Here is a 21,129-nt window from a genome sequence, read left to right on the forward strand (position 1 = left end):
GAAACATTAACCAAGGCTTCACTCTCTCTACAGCGTTCATTATTATTCTTGCTGCTATTGACAAATCAGCAGTTTCTCAACAAAAATGGAGTGTATAAGATCCATGGGGTGCTTCATTCATTCCCTCATGATCTATCACTTCTTTTTTCTTCATTCTGCTGATGACATTAGTGTGTAAACAGAAGAGAGAGGTTTGAAGTTTATTGATGCAAGTCAAATTTTCTTTTAATATTCCCCTCTGGCTTTTACCTTACCAGTTGCTAGTAAAGGGCAACGTTTGCTGAGGTGTGTATCTGTAGTTTGTAATTTATGCATTGCACAGCAGTGATATTTCATCCATAGCCTGACAGGATACTCCACTAACATAAGAAATGAAACTCCTCTTTCAAGTATTGTTGGCCAAGCAGTCTTGGACTATTTTTTATTTTAAAGTAGGCTGCAAAATTTCTGGCAATGTAGAGCATCTTGGGAGGAAACATCCTGTCCTACATTCATGTCCCAGATTATATTCTGTGACAGCAGCCACGTGTTTTGCATAAGTATGATGGAATTGTAGCTCTTTGATGAACATGTTGAATGACAAGTGTGTTTGCCTCATTCAACATTTCTGGATGCATGTCATCATTAACAACATAAATATACACACAGCATTCAGGCAGTCTACAAGGTATGGATTCTTTTTGTGTTCCTTCTTGATACCTGATGACTTAAAATAGGTTGTAATTCGACACAATGGGTGCAAAATGACCCTTTCAATGCCAACCAGCTAATAAATAGCTGCTATTGAAGTAGGAGTGTCCTGAAATTCTTCTAGGTTCTGTATTCCTTATTTGTGAAGGAAATAGAAATGGAAGAATAGAATTGCATTATGTTTATGTTTATGTGCCTCTTACTTTCTAGATAAATGCCACTAAAGTCTCTTTCTTCATAAAACAGAAACCTTTGCTTATCAAATATTACTACATTTTCACCTTTAGGTTGTTTTTTTCAAAGATACCAAATTGTGGATGACACTTCTTTAAAAAATATATATATTTTAATGGCTGTCAATTTTTGTCTCTCTCATATAGATGAGACATTGGATTGTTGATCAGGCCAGCAACTGAGTCATGCGTTTCGGTATCTGTGCAGCATTCAAGAAGTGATAAGAGGATCTAGCATTTAAAATAATGTTTATAGTCAAGGGTATAGCCATGCAAGCTTTCTCATCACAAAGCTATGAATTTACTCAATTGTAGCACCTTTTTGCTATGGCAATACTGCATAGCTTTGTAATCAGAGATTCCCCATTTCAGATCTCAACATCTTGAATGACAAAGCAACAGCAGGCAGGAGATGCTTACAAAACAAGAGGCCCAGTGCCTATTAGGGCTGAGGAACCAGAGTCTGGCTGACATAAGAAGCTTTTTCAATCAGCCCAGCAGAAATTAATGCCACCAAATATGTCCTACACATAGGGGTGAAATCCAGCAGGTTCTGACAGGTTCTGGAGAACCGGAAGCAGAAATTTTGAGTAGTTCAGAGAACTGGCAAATGCCACCTCTGGCTGGCCCCAGAGTGGGGAGGGAATGGGGATTTTGCAGTATCCTTCCCCAGCAGTGGGGTGGGAATGGAGATTTTGCAGTATCCTTCCCCTGCCATGGCCATCAAGCCCCACCCACCAAGCCACTCCATGCCCACCAAGTCATGCCCACAGAACCGGTAGTAAAAAATTTGGATTTCACCACTGCCTACACACCACACTATTCATGAGTGGGGGGTGATGGTGAGAAATCATATCTCAAAAGGCATGATTCCTGGAAAGGAATGATTCAAGGAAGAGTTGAACCTCTCATAGTCAGGCGAGCTGAGAAGGTGATTGATTTCTGGAAAAAGTGTGTCTTTCTTATTGGTTATGGCAGAGTTTCCCAAACCATAAGGTGTTCCTTCCTTGAGGAGAGGCAGACCGAATCCAGGGGAGGTGTGAAGAGCCTTTTATTATATATAGCTGAAGAAGCCCACCTTTCCTAAACTTTCATTGTATTGTTTTCATTGTTAATTTGTGTTCATTTTTATTGTTTAGATTTTTAGGAGAAGTGAAGGCATTAAGGTTACATTAAAGTGAGGTGTGATGGCAAAACGTTTAGGAACTCCTATGTTATGGACTGTGTCCCTGGGGCTTTAAAAGAACAAACAACCATACCTGTACCACAGGAAGATAAAAGGGCAATTTTGCTATAGTGGATTTTCTGGACTCTATAAAACATCTAGTTAGTCTCTTTTCAATTTAGGCTTATTAATGTTTGTTTCTCTCTGCAGAAAGTGGTTGTTTATAAGGCAGAAATGAAAAATCCATTAAAGGGTTGGCGAGGCAATTGATTGATTGTAGCATCAAATCATTTTAACTTCCAATGGCTTACCAGATGAAATACCGTAAAACAAACTTTTTCTTTACTGAGATAAACATTTGGTTTTATAAAAATTATTATTTTAACTCCCTTGAAAGATAAGACTACAAACACATACACTTTCTGGATTAAAGCTCTAGGAATATTAATTCTGAATGTATAATATTAAGGGAATGGGGCAGAGGTGCTATTCAGCAGGTTCTGACAGATTCTGGAGAACCAGTAGCGGAAATTTTGAGTAGTTCGGAGAACTGGCAAATACCACCTCTGGCTGGCCCCAGAGTGGGGTGGGAATGGAGATTTTGCAATATCCTTCCCCCAGGAGTGGGGAGGAAATGGGAATTTTGCCATATCCTTCCCCTGTAGTGGGGGGGAATGGAGATTTTGCAGTATCCTTCCCCTGCCAAGCCCGCCAAGTCACACCACGCCCATAGAACCGGTAGTAAAAAAAAATTGAATTCCACCACTGGAATGGGGGGAAAGGAAGATTCAGACTTCTCTACTGGATTCAGAAGACTAGATTTCAGAGACGGAAGGTGGGTCTGATCTAATGATTTGAAATCCAGAAGGAGAGAAGCATCCAGGAAAGATAGGAAAACCTGCAAAACAGGAAGTGAAAGCTTCGTACAAGATAAAAGAGCCTTACCTTTCCAAATGGGCAACACCAGCACTGAATGTCTTTCTTCCCTTAGCAGTCTCTCAAAAATAGTTCATATTTCCAGCTTAGTTTCTTTAATTTTTCTGTCCAACCTTCAGGGGTAAGCAATAGTCCATCTTTTCACATCTTTAACATTTATATATACAACAAATAATATTACAAATATCCAAAGTGTCAATTGTAGTAATTAAAATCTTCACTTTACCTTACTTATATCAAATAACATTGTTAAAATTACACCTATAACTTATCCAAAATATATCTATTATAACAATTACATTCTAATTAACATTACATCCATCTCTTAAATATAATATTTAATCCAAATTCCTAAATTTTACTATCTATCCTCCAAAATTAAACAATATTCCATCTTCCTATTCCTTTATACCTTTAATATATCATATAGTACCCCTAAAATTACACATTTATATCCACAATAAATCATTTACAAAAATTAACCATAATCATATGTAATAAAGTTAAACATTCTCCCTCCCCTTCTTCTATCTTACACATTTTCGACCATCTATTCACCATTCAACTTAACATCTGTTAACAAAGAATTCCCAATCTTTAATACATTAGTATAAAAATCTCGTGCTTTACAAATTGTATTGAGAAAATACTTTCTTCCTTTATAATTCAGTGTTAAACCTGCTGGAACCTCCCATCTAAAATATATCTGATGTTTCTTAAGCTCATCCACCAGAAAGGCAAATTCTTTTCTCTTTCTTAACATTTTAGGAGGAATTTCCTTCATCATTATTATATCTTGTCCTAATATTTGAAATTTATTTTTATAAAATGCTCGCAAAATTCCATACCTAATCCTCTTATTTGTAAAATAAATAACCACATCTCTCGGTAAACACTTCTGCCTTGCCCACCAGGAATTAACACGATAAATTTTTCAATATTAACTTCAAAATCTTCTGGTTCCATTCCCTCCATCTGAGCAAAGGCCTGAATAAAAATCTCTTTCAAATTTTCCTCTTTAGATTCTCTTAAGCCCCTTACCCTTATAGCATATTCCATTAATTTATATTGTAATATAACCCTTTCTTCCTCTGCCTTATCAGCCTTAACCTGAATATCATCTATTTTATTTTCTAAATTCAAATTAATTTGAACTTCATCTATTTTCCTTTGCAAATCTAAATTAATTTGGTTAAATTCATTCAGTCTTTCTTCTGTCTGTGTACTAGATAACAATAATGGAGTAATTGATTCCTTTAATTTTTTCATCTCCTTACTCTGCTCTTCCACCAAATCTTTAAAATCCAGTATTTCTTTCTCCATTTCATTAAATTTTTGATCTATTTCTGAAAGATGAGCCTCCATAAGCTCCTGTAAAAAATTCCTTAGACTTTCTTTAATATCCTCTCTCAATTTCCGTACCTGAAGTGAAGATATTTCCAATAATTTAGAAGTGGTTAAATCTCTTTGCTTAAAAGCCATTTTTAAACTAAGTAATATCAAGAAGAAGAAAAAAAAAAGGGGGGGGAATAAAAAGAAAAAAAACCCCAATAAATTTTTCTTCTTAAACACTGTAAGAAAAAGATAATAAAAAAAAAGAATAGATTTTTTAAAAAAAGAATTCCATTTAGAAAAAAAATATCTTGTTATTTTCTTCTTAGAGGTTCCACGCCAGCAATTGTAATCAGCATTTCCTTAGCTTTCACTTTCAAAACACAAAACGCCATCTTTCTTCATCTTCAAATAACTTCTCTGTCAGGGAGTTAAAATCATCTTACAAACGAATGCCAGCCCTCCTGCTTTCGATTCTTTCCGTGTTGACAATTTATCAGTAATCCTCTTCAGTCACGGAGATGGACGCTGCGTTTTGCTCTGCTTTTGCAGAGGCGTTCTGGATTCTGGAGCTTTTTTTGAACTATAGAAGGAGCGTTCCCATCAAACCACCAGAAATCATTCTGGGGCTTTTCTTGGGGGCTCAACTTCAGTTCAAATGCTCATCTCCCCCTCCTTGCCCGAGGGTAGAGATTTACGAGCTGTTGACAGCAGATTAACGCTGTCTAAACAGCTCTCACAGAATCACAAAGAACGGGCGGACTGAGATTGTCCGCCATTTAGCGCAGCGGCGCCACCCGGAAGTCGAACACCAGCACTGAAGAAGACCAGTGAGCATAAGGCTCTCCATTGGCTATAACTGTTGGTTTACTCAAATTCTGTGTGCCTTGATTCCTGATTTGAAACCTCGTGACTTGGGTTCTGGGCTAGAATTGGCTGAGAAACCTTCCAGAACATCTGGACCCTTGGCCTTTGCTTGACTACTCTTATGCTCACTGTTTTGAAGTATGTCACATTTAAGGCAAGCTAGATGAACTTTTGGGGACCTATTTCTCTACAAGTGCATTTGCATGCATATTTCCTTAGTTTATTTACAAAACTTATCAACTGCCTCTCTGTGTGCTTATGTGTGTTTGTCCTGGGATAGGATGAATAAGGCTTGATCTTGATCTTAAAATCTGGGCTAAATAACACAAATGTTAGATGAATTCATCATTGGCTAATTGACCATACGCAGAGTGTACTTAGAGCTTAGAGAATAGTATCAAGTGCAGAGCTACAGGATTCTGTGCTATTCAATATTTTCTGTTGGCAACAGGAAATGAGATTTCCATAGTATTCTTCAATCAGATGTTTTGGAAGAGAGAAGAAAGTAACGTTACCACAATCTTGACAATTGGGCACTTTCAATTTAGAATCTGTTTTCTCTCCAAGGCAGGGAATTCTTAATTTTCTTTACAATGGCTGCTTGACGGCTAGGGAAGGTAGTTTTGCTGATAGTGGAGGAATGTTTTGCGAAACTTTACTTTCTCAAGCTCTGAGAAAGTCCATAACAATGATCTAACTACAGGAGTTGAAGGGATTATTATCAAATTCAAGATGATGCAAAATCAATTATCACTTCAGTTGCCACAGAAAGGAGTCTGAAGGATCTCGGTACATTTGGATAAGGTGCTGAAATGAATGGATTGAAATTAATGAGGGAGAAATATAAAGTCCTAAATCTAAGGAGGGAAAAAATGAAAGGCAGTAGAATAAGGCAACCTGTATTAGTAATTGTAGCGAGGATCTGGCTTAAAAAGATCTGAGTGTTCTAATAGAACAGAACTTAAACATAAGCCAACAGTGTGGTGTAGCTTCTAAAATGGCAAATCTGTTTCAATAGGAGCATAGAGTCTTGATGACAGACAGTAATGTTTTGCCTTGATCAGCCCCACATGAAATAGGACGGCTGTTGGCCTAGGGGTGAAGATCAGGGGTGAAATCCAGCCAGTTCTATCCTGTTCGGGTGAACCAGTAGTGGCAGCTGCGGGAGGTTCTGCCCACCCGCACGGACATCATGACGTTGCTTTTTTTGTGACATTTTAAGCCTCTGCACATGCGCAGACGACGGCATGTGCACATTGGCAAACCAGTAGGGAAGGTAAGTGAATTTCACCCCTGGTGAAGATGCTCATCTCCCATTTTCCAAAATTTCCAGTCCTTGTGCAACCTGGAGCTACCTCCAGTAGGCATTTTGAAAAATTACAATTATGTATTATTAAATAATAAGTTTAAATAATTTTATTTAATGCATTATTCTTTGTTGTGAATTGTTTTATAACAACAGGGGTGGAGGTGGGGAGGTGACATGCCAGCAGAATCAAGGTAGGCATTTTCTGAATATTTGACAAGTAGAGCCTACTCACTGAGCTAGAGTGAGTACAGTGGAGGCTACAAAATGGAAAAGTGACTGCAAATCAAGGTCAGCAATGAATAAGTTTAGCCTGTAAAAGGGGAAACAGAAGGGAGAAAGGTTTTCAAAGGATGGGATGGGCTTATTCTCTTTTATCCAACAGGCAAGTGAAGATTAGGAGAAATTTCCTGCTACAAACACCTCTTGTACTGGTATATTCCAATTCATTAAAAGGCTGAATAGCCATTTATCTAAAATGCTTTAGCTGACTTTGCACAGATGTAGGAGTGGAGTGAACTCATGACCTCTGGGTCCTTTTCAATTCTATGATTCTTTGAATATCTGTGTAAAGATAGCAACGGAAGCATAACTGACTGCAATATATTTTACTCGGAAGCAATATCCACTAATTTCAGCAAAACCTATTTCTAGGAAGATAAGAGGGCTGCAATTGTAACTAGATTTCTCTGGTGATAAGTCATGGAACTCCTCTGACTAAATATACTTAAACCACATTGTCCTGATTGCCTTAGGCTATGTCTAGATAATTGGAACCGCTTAGCAGCATGAACTACTAAGGTCTGCTTGAAAACCAAAACCCTAGTAGCTCTTCCTACATCTGCTTAAACAGGCTCTGTGTATGAAAAGAGGAAAAAGAGGAGCCGGAGCCGGAGGAATAGTTGGATAAGAAGCAACTGAGTCCACAAAAGGAACATGGACATGGCAAATGTCTTAGATGGGGACCCTCCCTAGTTTCTTAGGCTGTAAAGGTGAGGGAGGAGTAGAGATCAGTGGTGGGTTGCCCCCGGTTCGGACCGGTTCTATAGAAGTGGTGGTAAAACCGACGGGAGGCCCCGCCCACTGACCCAAATGTCATCAAAACTCTTCTGCGCATGCGCACTTGCTACACTTGCACACATGCAAGTGGTAGTAAAGATTAGAACCCACCCCTGGTAAAGATGTACTTGCAAATTTGCAAGGTTGTATTAAAGTAACCTTACAATAAAGTCGAAGTTCACCTGGCTGTGCTTCTTGTCTGGACTACCTTGCAAGGTTGACAGATTCTGTAAATAAAGCAGAAATCTTTTACAAAATAAGCATTATCTGGAACCACATCAAGTCATTGTTTAACTCAAGAAGATCTCTTTCTATCAAATGGTTTTCCACTGTTTCTGGCAATATCCCTATAATCACTAGGTTTACCTACCTATTTATGACACGCTACGTTCTTTAATTAATAGAAATCTCTATGCTCTGAAATTCCTACCACAGCCCATATTCCACTTGCACATTTGATCTTTGCAAGTGAAATACATCCCAGGAATTGTGTCTGCATGGTCAATGACTGCACGGTTTGTAGGTTTCTCATCCTTGGGCAGGTTCCATAAAATAATCCTCATCTTTTCCAGAAGTATATCGGATTCTGCACTTGCACAGACTTCTTGATTTTATTTTATTTTTAGTTTGAACTAATAGCAGAGTTCAGCAACTGCTATACTGTCGAGTTGGTGATTCTGAAACACTCTTTTGGCTATTTCTTTTGGAGCCCTATATGTACAAGGAGTGACAGGAATGGCTCTGACTGAGACTTGCAGATGATGAAACCAGTTGTTGCCTAATTTAGATAAATAGCACTTAGCACTTATATACAGCTTCACAGTGCTTTACAGTGTTCTGACCTAGGCTTCCTGAGACAGTGAAAAGCACACAATTAGTCCCAAAAACCCTCTTTTTATTTCAACGGCTGTGAATTCTGTTCATTCACAGCCTGTGATGAGTCACAAATAGTTTGTAAAGAGTCTGACAGAAGCCTGTCACAGTCATTCGGGAAAAGGCTGATAAGCACCCATCTTTATCTCCCTTGACACGCTGCCAATGACCTAACTGGCAATTAGTTTTGCAAGGCCACATGGAGCACAGAGTCAAAACGGAGCTTCAAAATTTAAAGTGACCAGCCCGAACAAAGTTTCTTCATGCAAAGGCTCACATGCCTTTGCTCCTTCTTTATGTCTTATGGGAGGAGCCAACCATCTCCAAGACTTACTCCCGAGTCTCCCCTTTTGTCTTAACTGTTCTTGCCTTCTGGCAGCTCTGCACATGTGCGCACTGGGAACTGGCTCCCCCTGTTCCTCTGCCTTGCTGATATCAGACTCTGGACTGGAGGCTCCAGTCAACACATAACTCCCAGAAGGCCCTGGCCCCATCTCTGCCTCCGATGCAGAGTTTTCATCCAAGCCTTCCCCAGACTCCAGGACTGGCCCATGTTCCTCCTCAGCCTCCTCACTGTTTGACTCTGCTGCCAGCTCCATAGGCTGCCGGTGGACCACAGCATACAGCCCTCTCTGAGTGGTTTATAGAGTCAGCGTGTTGCTCCCAACAATCTGATTTTACTGACTTCGGAAGAATGGAAGGCTGGGCCAACCTTGAGCCGATCAGAATTGAACAACTGGCAGTCAGCAGAATCAGTCTGCAATACCGCATTCTAACCGCTGCACCACCACGGATCTTTACGCAAGGTCCTTTTTTAACAACACGGGTGCAATAACTCAATATTATATTCTGCCTGCATTACATCTTTTTTTGCCACCATTCAGTAATGCAGGGCAGATTATAATATTGAGTTATTGCACCTGTGTTGTTAAAAAAGGGACCTTGCATAATCTGCTGCCACAACCTCTCGGGATATCAAATGGAATCTGAAGATGCCATTTTTCCAAGCTGGCACAGAAGCATAAAAAAAATGAGTCGGCTTTACTAATTTATTAGTAAATTAGTAATTTATTAATTTATTAATCATTTTTGAAGTACATGCAGTACATGGAGATGATTGGCTCCTCCCATAAGACATAAAGAAGGAGCAAAGGCATGTGAGCCTTCGCATGAAGAAACTTTGTTCGGGCTGGTCATTTTAAATTCTGAAGCTCCGTTTTGACTCTGTGCTCCGTGTGGCCTTGCAACATATACCTTAGATATAGATATTTTAGTTACTGAAAGAGAAAATGGTTGTGCTATTATTTAAAATGCCTGCTTAAAATAAACATTATTTTGTTATATGGGCTGAAGATCTTCCGTGTGAGACTAAGGATCTGCTGGCTCCAGCTTGGCTGCAATAAATGAGTGGGAGAACCTTTTGTGACAAGATGCCAATGAGGGATGCTTGACATAGTGTGAGTGTAACACCCATGCAATGCTATTAGCCATTTGATTCATTCTTATTCCTGTAACCAGACATTTTCATTGATCATTATTACCATAATGTCTGTATTCATCAACTACACATATTACTTCCCGCACAATTGTATTTAAGTTCTTTTAAGAATGAACGGAGCGAAAGATCATTGGAAAAGTGCCTATGAGCTGCCAAGGCAATCAAAATAGGCACAGTAAGATCCCTGGGGAGATGAGCTGTAAACCATTGCACAACGATCTGCTTTCCGCCTATGAATTTGTTGAAAGTTCCCAAAACCTAATGGTATATGCAACAGCTGGGGAGGAAAAACCCTAGGAAGGCAAAAACCTATCGATACTAAAAGAAAATGTGAGTTTAAAAGATTCCACCAAAGCTTTGCTCTCTGAAAACATATTTGGCATACTCCGAATAAATCCCTTCTCCACTGCGTGTGATTGTGAGGTTTTCTGTGTGTTCTTTTTGTTGTTGTTGTATTTCAAAATTCCTTGCACTTTTTACTGTGTTGTTGCTACTGTTGCGGCTGTCTACTGCAGAATTTTAGGGTCCTGAAGGCTGCAGAACCCAGGATCTTGATGGTGATGTCACTTAGTTGGCTCCATTGATATAATCAACCATGCAAGTCCGTTTGCTAAGAATATGGAAAAGCTCCTTCTTACTGGCTGTTTTTAAGTCTTAGGTGTCCAACCAAGGGAGGCTGAGCTAGATTCCTCTCCTAATCCCTTCCACCAGAAAGGAAATAGGTATTGTCCCAATAGGCTTTTCACATTCAATTTGTTGCTAAAATAGTTATTAATTTGTAGGAGTTCTTATTCCTTTTTAAACCGATGCATTTTAATTAATTTGGTTTTATAACATTAATTATATTTTTGTGCTTTATCTTCAAATTATTTGTTATAAGACATTTAATGTTTGTAATGAATAAAAAAGCGTGTGTACATATATAACCATTTGGTTACAATGTGTAATAGCTTTATGACTCTCATGCATAATGCAAGACTCTAAATTCAGAGGTTTGCCTGATGTTTATTTTGCAATATTTCTTTATTCTTATGAGTCTGATAATCATTACAAAATCTACACATTCAGCTTAGCTGCTTCCCACTGGCTTGCATGGCTTCCTAACTGTAGCAGGAAGGTGTCTTGTTAACTCTTTTAGGAAGACCTGAAAGAGTTATTCGGGAGGGGAGAAGGAACAAGGAGGGAGGGAGCATTTTTAAAAAGCATCAGTGCATTTAAAGGCAACATATTGCTTCTTTAATAACACAGGAAGAGCATTCTTATCTTTTTAAAAATATATATTTAATATATATATATATATTGCTGGTTCCACACAGTTTATTTTCTTTTCTTTTTTTCTTTTTTTTAACAAAAGAAAACAGAAAACCAACAAGACATAACAAACATTGACATAAAACATATACTCCCTCTTTACATCAGCTTTGTTTCGCTATTTTTTCTAATATTTACATTCTTTCCCCCTCTCATTTCATTTAATTATACTTGGGGTTTTTTGTCCCATTCTCCCTTGTTTCTATATGTCTCCTATCCTATCTATCCTTATGACTATTCATTTTCTTTCATACACTGCCATTTTATATATATATATATATATATATGTATATATGAGCTTTTCACCTTTTCCATCATTTACTATTTCTGATCTCTAGCCAATTATACAATTTGTTCCACACTATATAAAATTCTGAATCTTCTTTTTCTTTTAACTCCTTTGTTAATTTATCCATCTCAGCACAGCTCTCATTTCACAGCTCTCATTTCAACAGCTCTCATTTCAACATGGCACCTTTAAAATTAACCTGAGCTTCCATAATACAAAAGAAAGTGGTTTAAATGTATTTAAAGGAATTGCCTCATTGTCTTCATCGGCTAAATGTATAAATATTTCATGGATTTATTTTTTTAACCCAGCTCTGCATGTTGTTTTGCTCCTATCTTACCATTCTTTTTAATATAACTGAGAATTGTATATAGTCACCAAGGAATTTTATGTATTCATCTTTACTGAAACTTTTGGGTTTTTTTCTTCTTACGAAGTACAATGCATGATTCAGTAATCAACCAAATACATAAATATAATGGTACCACATGAACTCTGACTGCTTGATAGCTCATTTTAACTATTTTTATCAGTGTAAAAACAGAGAAGTATTTCCATTGTTTTCACCTTCTGCAGAGCCAATGAGCTCTCTCTTTTCCTGAACTAGAGCAGAAATGTATCCTGGACTTAGATCACCAATAAAGTGGTTGCTGGTTCTACATATATTTTTGCCAGGGATTACATAATACAAAGAACATACAAGCAGATTTCATCACCCATTGTTCAAGTTCTCCCTACTTCCATTTTTTAATAAATATAATATTATTTGTACAAAACCAGCTGTTGGAAGGAATATTCATCTGGTTCAATTCTGTGGGGAGAAAGACGCTCGAAACATGGGGGCTGATTGGAAAGGTGTTTAATGAAGCAGAATCATCAAGCACATGGTCCTGGTGCAGCTGACCACATGGAGTGGAGAGTGAGGGTTATTTATACCTTCTCTTGGGCCTTGCCCTTGAGCTTTCTGTTCCTGTGGCAAGAGCGTGTATTCTATTGGCTGTAGTCAGACTCCCATGGGGCCATGTGTAGTCATGTTTGTCTGAATCAAGTTTGGTTGAACTGATGCAACGTCCCTCCAGTGATTTTGTAATGCAGTGAGCCCTGCTACTAGATAATCCTACTATGCCCTGGAGCTGAAGGTCTTTTGTTTTGTAGATAGGCTGGCCCGGTCCTTCTCAATGGGCACCAAATATCTGCTGGGGGCAGGGAGCTGAGGCTCTTAGTCTCTGTCTCTCTTAAGATTTCTATTTCTCTTTTAGGGGAAATATAATATTCTGCCATTTTAATATTTCCTAAAATATTTCATTCTTCTAAGAGAGGGGTGGGTGCTAACTTTCTACCCAGCTCAATGGTTAGATTTGCCGTATTACAATTCATTATTTTCATTGGTCTTTATTTTTGCTTAATTGGCTGTATCTTTCTGAGCTCCTTTACCTATTCAGAGGACTTAATAATTAACAAATGAGACCTTTTAAGATATGTCTTAATGTGGATCAACAGTCATTTACAGAAGTAGTCTTTAAGGAATCTTCTGGGGAAGAAAGCACTTTAAGGCTAAACTCAGTGGCAATGCTTCAAGACTAAGCCTAACAAGTCAGACTTTTGAGTGTACCATACTAATTCCTAATTTTGTAGAATTAACATAGAAGTAGTTTATTTGTATTCCCAATCCCCACTCTTTCATCTACAGTTCCTTTTTCTATATTGGGTAGATCTTTAGATAGACAAGTTATTGTATCAAAAACTTGAAGAGAAGGTATAAGGAAGGAATATTTTTTTCTCCGAACCCTGACTTTCCCCCAACCTTTTTAAATTGTATTTTTCCTCCCATTTATTTTAATGAAAGGGAACTGAACATATCAGAACTAGGAGTGATATCTCTTTGTTGTTTGCTGGAGGGAATATATGAGGATTGAAGAACTGTGAATTCCAATGGTGCACAGTTCCTGATCTGCCTTCTTTCCTCTTTCCCAACATCAGAGTTCTAGTCTTGGAGAATATTCTGATGATTTGAGGCAGCTGGGAAAAAGCTTTTAGCTCAAGTCTTCTCTACTTTTTATTATGCAGTTAATGAAAGGCTGGCTTTTAAGAGTTGCCATTTGCTCCTTTGTGACTATGATCTTCTTGAGAAGATAAATTTTTTAAAGAGGTTTCTCTTTATTTGTTAGTCTGTTTTAACTGGGTAAAAAGAATCAATTTTTCACAACACCGAATGTCCTTCCAGTGACCACAAAATAAACTGCTTTTAAAAAAGAAATGGAAATGAAAATATTTGCTATTTACTAACTTCCGTGCTAAAATTAATCCAGACATCACTTACTGAAATATGGAGTGTTTTAGACCTATTGCTGAAAGTACGGTTCCCCAGCAACCAGAATTTGGGAGTAGAATTTTATATCATCCAACTAAAATCCCTATATTACTGATAAATTACAAAAGGCAAGGTTGGTGCTACATCTATAGCCCGCTGAAATGTTTTTCCTTTCTGCAAGAATTTGAAGAAAAGAAAGAGAAATGGACAAGTTGTGATCACTGAACTTTTGCATGATTTCATCATTGAAAAAGCCATGTGTAATTTCTGCTAAACAGAAGAACATTAGTAAGGAATATGAAGAAAGCTTGCATTGCTCACATTTTAAATGGCTTCGATCGAAAAAGTCAGGGAAGAATAATAGCTACAATTGGTCCACATTTTTAATAGATCTTGGACCTCTATAAAGTGAAGGTTCATTTTCTTGGTAAAATATTGCATTTTGAACCAGCTTTATGAGAATTTGAATAATGCAATTCTAGCAGATTCCAATCCATCTAAATGTAATTTATCTCCTTACATTGGATTTATTTTACAAAATAAGAGAGATTTTAAAATTTATTTTTCCCTTCAGGAAAATAGATTGCTGATTTCTGTTACATCGATTATTGATTGCCCTGCAAAAACAGAGTTTGGAAAATTACTGTGGATAATGTTCAGTTTAGTTTGTACCTAGTACACTACTAATCAATCCCTACATTCAGATAGAGCTTGATGCTCATTTAATAAACATTAGCAAACATCATAACATTAACTGGCAATAATGGGACAAAAGGAAGGTAGACATTTGCCAACAGGCAAAAAATACTCATTATTTATCTCTCAAAAGAGAGTTTCCAGGGTCACTGTAAACAATACTATAAATAATTAGCATGGACAGTCCCAAAAAGAATGGCTTTTGTTAGTTCATCCTTGGCTCTTTTAGATACATAATGGCAGCAGAATATTAATAGAAAGAAGGACAGCAGATGTTCCTTCTTCTAAAGGTGAAGCCTTTTGTACTGGAAAATTTGCTATCACAAGTTTTGCTTTGCCAGCAAACAAAGTAAGATTGTAATTTTCTAGTTCTTGTTTGAGCTTCTGGTTTATTGGCAAATGACAAAAGACGGACTTCTCATTTTCTGGAAAATCTGAATAATAAACAATAATTATTTTTGTTCCCAATCTTTCATAGATTGGGAACAAAAGATATCACTTTGTCATATATTGCATTAGAGTAGCAAAAAAGATTACCTTTTCAAAAAATGGATAAATTACACATCTCCTGGATCCAATTCCTAATAGTTGGAATAATAGTATTTTTCCAATTTCTCAAAATAATTCTCTTGGCATTTCTCCATCTCAATATAATCAAAATTCTTCAAACATAGTGAAGGTCTTTATTTTTGGAATGTAATTCAATGTGTTGATATCTTTAACATAATTTTTCACATGATTTTTTTACAAAAAGAAGCGAAGAATCTACAAAACCAAATTAGGTAAGTTAATGATACTTCAAACTTTTCACATCACCAACAAAAAAAAAAATCTGGTTTTTTTTCAAATACATTATTGGGTGTTAGGCAGGGGTGAAATGCTCCCAGATCAGACCGGATCGCATGATCCGGTAGCAATCGCAGCTAGTAGTTTGGCTCTGCTCACCCGCCCAGGTGTCATTACTTCCTGGTTTTAACCAGGAAGCAATGTGATATTTTTTTTGTGCATGCGCAGAAGGTCTTCACACATGTGCAGAGCATGCACTTCCGGACCAGTAAGGGAGGTAGTAGATTTCACCCCTGGGGTGAGGGTCTACAAAACAAAAGAGCTGTAATTTGAAAACAATTCCATTTTACAGATTATGATGAAAGCTAAACATATCTTCCTCCTCTTCCAAGGATATGACAAGAAGGAGCATCAACCTTCTGTCAATCCTGACACCTTCGCACAAGATTGGATTAATACCACCATAAAGAGGATGTATGCATACAGAATATATATGAATATTTGTTTCTTTGTTAAATTTATTGGCTGCCTAATTCCAATGGACACCAGTGATTTGTCTTATATTGAGAAATACCTCTTTCTGGTGGCCACATGAACCAGCATATACCTCTTTCTAATACCTCCATGTATTTTGGACTATATTTCCCATAAACACTTGCCATTTGTTAAATTGCAGAAAGCTGGCTGGAGTTGTAATCTAAAATTTCTGGGAGGTATCAGGTTGGCTATCCCTGGCTTATTTTCATCTGTTTATCAAACAGTTTTAGATATAAATAATTTAACTGGGGGGGATGTAATCTAGCACCTTCTTCACTTACCATATGTCATTTTAAAAAATTAATCACAAGAATTCTGCTTATAGACCACTTAATGATCTCATTTGGTTCTATATTTACTATATATATTTACACTGTATTGCTTACTACTTTGGAAACAGAAATTAGGCCATCTTCCTATGTCTATTAACTTTGAGAGGGGGATTTCAAAATCTGAGAAGAAAATTAAAAAAAACCTCCTTGTGCCTGTTCTGATATCATCAACACTCAGCCTAGCTCACAACACCTTGTATTTTTAAAACTAGAATAGAATAGAATAGAATAGAATAGAATAGAATAGAATAGAATAGAATAGAATAGAATAGAATAGAATTTTTATTGGCCAAGTGTGATTGGACATACAAGGAATTTGTCTTGGTGCATATGCTCTCAGTGTACATAAAAGAAAAGATACGTTCATCAAGGTACAACATTTACAACACAATTGATGATCCATATATCAATATAAATCATAAGGATTGCCAGCAACAAGTTATAGTCATACAGTCATAAGTGGAAAGAGATTGGTGATGGGAACTATGAAACGATTAATAGTAGTGCAGATTCAGTAAATAGTCTGACAGTGTTGAGGGAATTATTTGTTTAGCAGAGTGATGGCCTTCGGAAAAACTGTTCTTGTGTCTAGTTGTTCTGGTGTGCAGTGCTCTATAGTGTCGTTTTGAGGTAGGAGTTGAAACAGTTTATGTCCAGGATGCGAGGGATCTGCAAATATTTTCACGGCCCTCTTCTTGATTCGTGCAGTATACAGGTCCTCAATGGAAGGCAGGTTGGTAGCAATTATTTTTTCTGCAGTTCTAATTATCCTCTGAAGTCTGTGTTTTTCTTGTTGGGTTGCAGAACCGAACCAGACAGTTATAGAGGTGCAAATGACAGACTCAATAATTCCTCTGTAGAATTGGATCAGCAGCTCCTTGGGCAGTTTGAGCTTACTGAGTTGGCGCAGAAAGAACATTCTTTGTTGTCCTTTTTTAATGATGTTTTTGATGTTAGCTGTCCATTTGAGATCTTGCGATATGATAGAACCCAGAAATTTGAAGGTTTCTACTGTTGATACTGTGTTGTCAAGTATTGTGAGAGGTGGAAGTATGGAAGGGTTTCTCCTAAAGTCTACCACCATTTCTACGGTTTTGAGTGTGTTCAGTTCCAGATTGTAGCAGGTTGTATGTATGTAAAGGTATTTTAAATAATACCGTAGTTACTTCGATTTAACCTTTTGCATATATTGAGCACTACAGCTCTTCAATTTGCTGCAATTTGGGAATGAAATCAATTATTCAGTATTTTAAAACCTTCATTATTTCATATTAATTACATATTGCTTTGATAATATGATTGCCCCTAAAAAGGAGGATTCTCTTAAACATCTCTTGCCTAAAAAATAATTTTTCAATAATTTTTCCTCCCCCCCACTTCCTCATTTCAAGTGAGACTTTGGGCTGTTAGGGGAAGTAATATATTCAGTTCTGAACTGTGATATACGTGTGGTGAATGCTCAGCTTTTGATGACTGTAGGACATATCCATGTAGGGTTTTTTGTTTTTGGCAACAGAAAAAATATTGCTGGTCTTCATTTGGTTGTTTGATTGGTTTTGTCTTCCCAGTTGCCCCACAACAAGGAAATCTAATTTCTGAACGTGTCCAGAAATATTTTACAAGAAGAGTTCTTCACTCCTCTGAAAACAACAAAATACCTTATCCCACCAGACTTGAAATCCTAGGCTTAGAAAACTTAGAACCCCGTCGCCTTCAACAAGACCTAAGTTTAACTCATAGAATCATCTATTGTAACGTCCTTCCTGTTAAAGACTACTTCAGCTTCAATTGCAATAATACAAGAGCAACCAATAGATTCAAACTTAATGTTAACCACTTTAATCTAGATTGCAGAAAATATGACTTCTGTAACAGAATCATCAGTACTTGGAACACTTTACCTGACTCTGTGGTCTCTTCCCATAATCCCAAAAGCTTTAACCAAAAACTTTCTACTATTGACCTCACCCCATTCCTAAGAGGACCATAAGGGGCGTGCATAAGAGCTCAAACGTGCCTACCGTTCCTGTCCTATTGTTTTTCTTTCTTCTTCTTCTTATATATATATATATATATATATATGCTTATACCTCCTAATATTTCCTCATATATATGTTTATATACTATATAATCTTTTTTGTGTGATGCTTATGTATATTGTTGTGACAAAATAAATAAATAAATTTCCTTTGGGTCTTCTATCCAAAAACAAGCCAGACCTCGTAATGCTTCGCTTCTAAGCCTAGATGAGGACAGGCATATACTGCCACCTGCTGAGGCTTCCCATGAAAAGGAATAATAGAAAGAAAGAATAAACAGTGCAAAGAAAGAAAATAAAATAGATAAAGTGAAAAGAAACGAAATATTTAAAGAAGTGATTTCTGATCTTCATCACAAGTATTAAAAACTTACAAGTCTTCACTCCCTGTAGGTTGCGGCTGAAATATCTTTTCCCCCCACAACCTTATGCAGAGCCATAAATCATCAACTTTTCAGTCCTGGTGTCAGCATGAAGTCCATGAGTACCACAGCATTATAGAAACATGTCCGACTTTAACCTTTAAGCAAACCGTCATTTCTGGAATATTCATCATTCTCTTTGACTGCAGAGGAAAGAAATTTGTATTAGAAATGTCGAAGATAAACATTCAGATTTCCAATTAAATGCCAATAGATTGAGCAGCCTCAAGGCACTTGGTTTTGCCCTTTGAAGTCTCCACGTCTATTGCATTCACATAAATATGGCAATCCTGGATTTCATTAGGTTAGCAATAATGCTCCCTGAGACCTTGAGAGAGTGAGTATAGCATCTGGCCACAGGCAAACTACTGTACTATCTTCTGGTTTGTGACTTAGAATAATATATGGATCCAGCCAATTGTGACTTATTGAACCAAAAAACTATAATGAGTTGCTCACAGCAATGTTTGAGCCCAGTCTGAAAATTAAAATACAGTTTATGCAGGAAGGTGGTGACAATATTTCTAAGTAGCGTTGAGTGGAAATGGACTTGAGCTGGCTCACCAGATGAATCCTTATGTGATAAGAGAATACCAAGCCAGAAGCTTTTTTGTACTTTCCCACCTCCAGTACAAAATATTATTTTTCTTGTCCTTCATTCTTTGCATGCTTTATCATTCTTTTCAAATTTATTTTGGTGCTGTTTTTGAACCCACTGTACTACTATAATGTGGTAAAGGCTGCTACTGTAATACATCACTCAACTGCATCCCAACTGGACAGATTCAGAGAAGTGCCTCAGGTCTAAGGGAGAAGGAAGTTAAGATTAGGGTGCCTGAAATAGGAATATATGCAGAGATCATGCAGTCATATTGGGTGAGTGCTGATAAAGCTAGGTAGACTTACAGTATCCTCAGTGGATGTATGCAATGAATTCTCAGTCACCCAGGTAGAGTTTTCTGGAAGTTAACTCAACTTCCAGTATCCTCAGTGGACTATTTTTTTTACTCCATTTTCCAATCATATTCCTTTTTATTAGAATGGTGCCATGTTGTACAGTGCAGTTATCAGTAGTTATCTTTACTTTGAGAACACACAGGACATTTTTTATTTAACAATTAAAAATAATTTGATCTAAATTTATTTTTTGTAAATCTCATTAAAAGAGTTGCAACATCTACTGGTTCTGCCACTGGTCTGAAACCTGTCTGTCTTCTACACCCTTTAGGCAACATAAATAATAAATATTGTCCCAATCAAAGCAATGTTTGCATGTTGTTCTGTACTTTGACTTCAAAAATGTTGAACAGAACATATTGTCTAATGATGCAAAGAACGTAATATTAACATTTTAGGTTACTCTCCACCACCTTAGGTTACTCTCTCCGCCTAGGTTCCTTCAAGCTAATTTTGGCACGACATAAATGTCATGAAAAATATTTATGATCCAGAGTTCTTGTTGGCATGTCTACAAGCACTTCCCTTTGGAGGATTGTTTAAATTTTTCAGAGGCCAGCATGTGGCAAACCATAAAGTCAATCTTTCACAAGTCTCAGCTCTTCAGGGTATCCAGACAAGAGGCATTATACCATGAGTACTAAGATTACCCTTATTGTAAAGTTAATGTAACAGTGACTTGCAAATCTAAAAGCACTTTTCTTCTTCATTTTTATGTTCAGAAAACTAGGAAGATCCCTTCTGAGACACTTCCCATGCTCGTTTTCATCTGTTGGCTGAGATACGTTCGGAATAATGACTGCCTACTAGCTCTTCCTCCTGTCTCCAGATCATTTTCACATATCATCACAAAAAGCATCCTTATTGCCAGGTCGCCAAATGGGCCCACATAAGCTTTCTTAAACATGAAGAGCTAGAGGCCAGTGCTTTGGAAGTATGCTCAGTCTGCCCAGAAATGGACTAAAGGAAATATGGATTTAGGAAATGTGAGAAATAAGGACTTCAGCAGTAGTATTCTAATAAATAGTTCCTTTGTTACTGGAGGGGATGTAGTGGCTCAGTGGCTAAGAGGCTGAGCTTGTTGATTAAAAGGTTGGCAGTTCAGCAGTTCGAGTCCCTAGTGCTGTGTAACGGGGTGAGCTCCCGTTACTTGTCCCAGCTTCTGCCAACCTAGCAGTTCGAAAGCACGTAAAACTGCAAGTAGAAAAATCGGGACCACCTTTGGTGGGAAGGTAACAGCGTTCTATGCGCCTTTGGCATTTAGTCATGCCAGCCACATGACCATGGAGACATCTTTGGACAGCGCTGGCTCTTCAGCTTTGAAACGGAGATGAGCACCACCCCCTAGAGTCGGGAACGACTAGCACATATGTGTGAGGGGAACTTTTACCTTGTTACTGGAATGTCCCTCATGACAAGGAATCTGTGAATGAGCATATCCTTGTGTGTCCAATCACACTTGGCCAATAAAGAATTCTATTGTCTATTGTC

The sequence above is a fragment of the Ahaetulla prasina genome, chromosome 2 (genome assembly GCF_028640845.1).
Source record: "Ahaetulla prasina isolate Xishuangbanna chromosome 2, ASM2864084v1, whole genome shotgun sequence".
Classification (NCBI taxonomy): domain Eukaryota; kingdom Metazoa; phylum Chordata; class Lepidosauria; order Squamata; family Colubridae; genus Ahaetulla; species Ahaetulla prasina.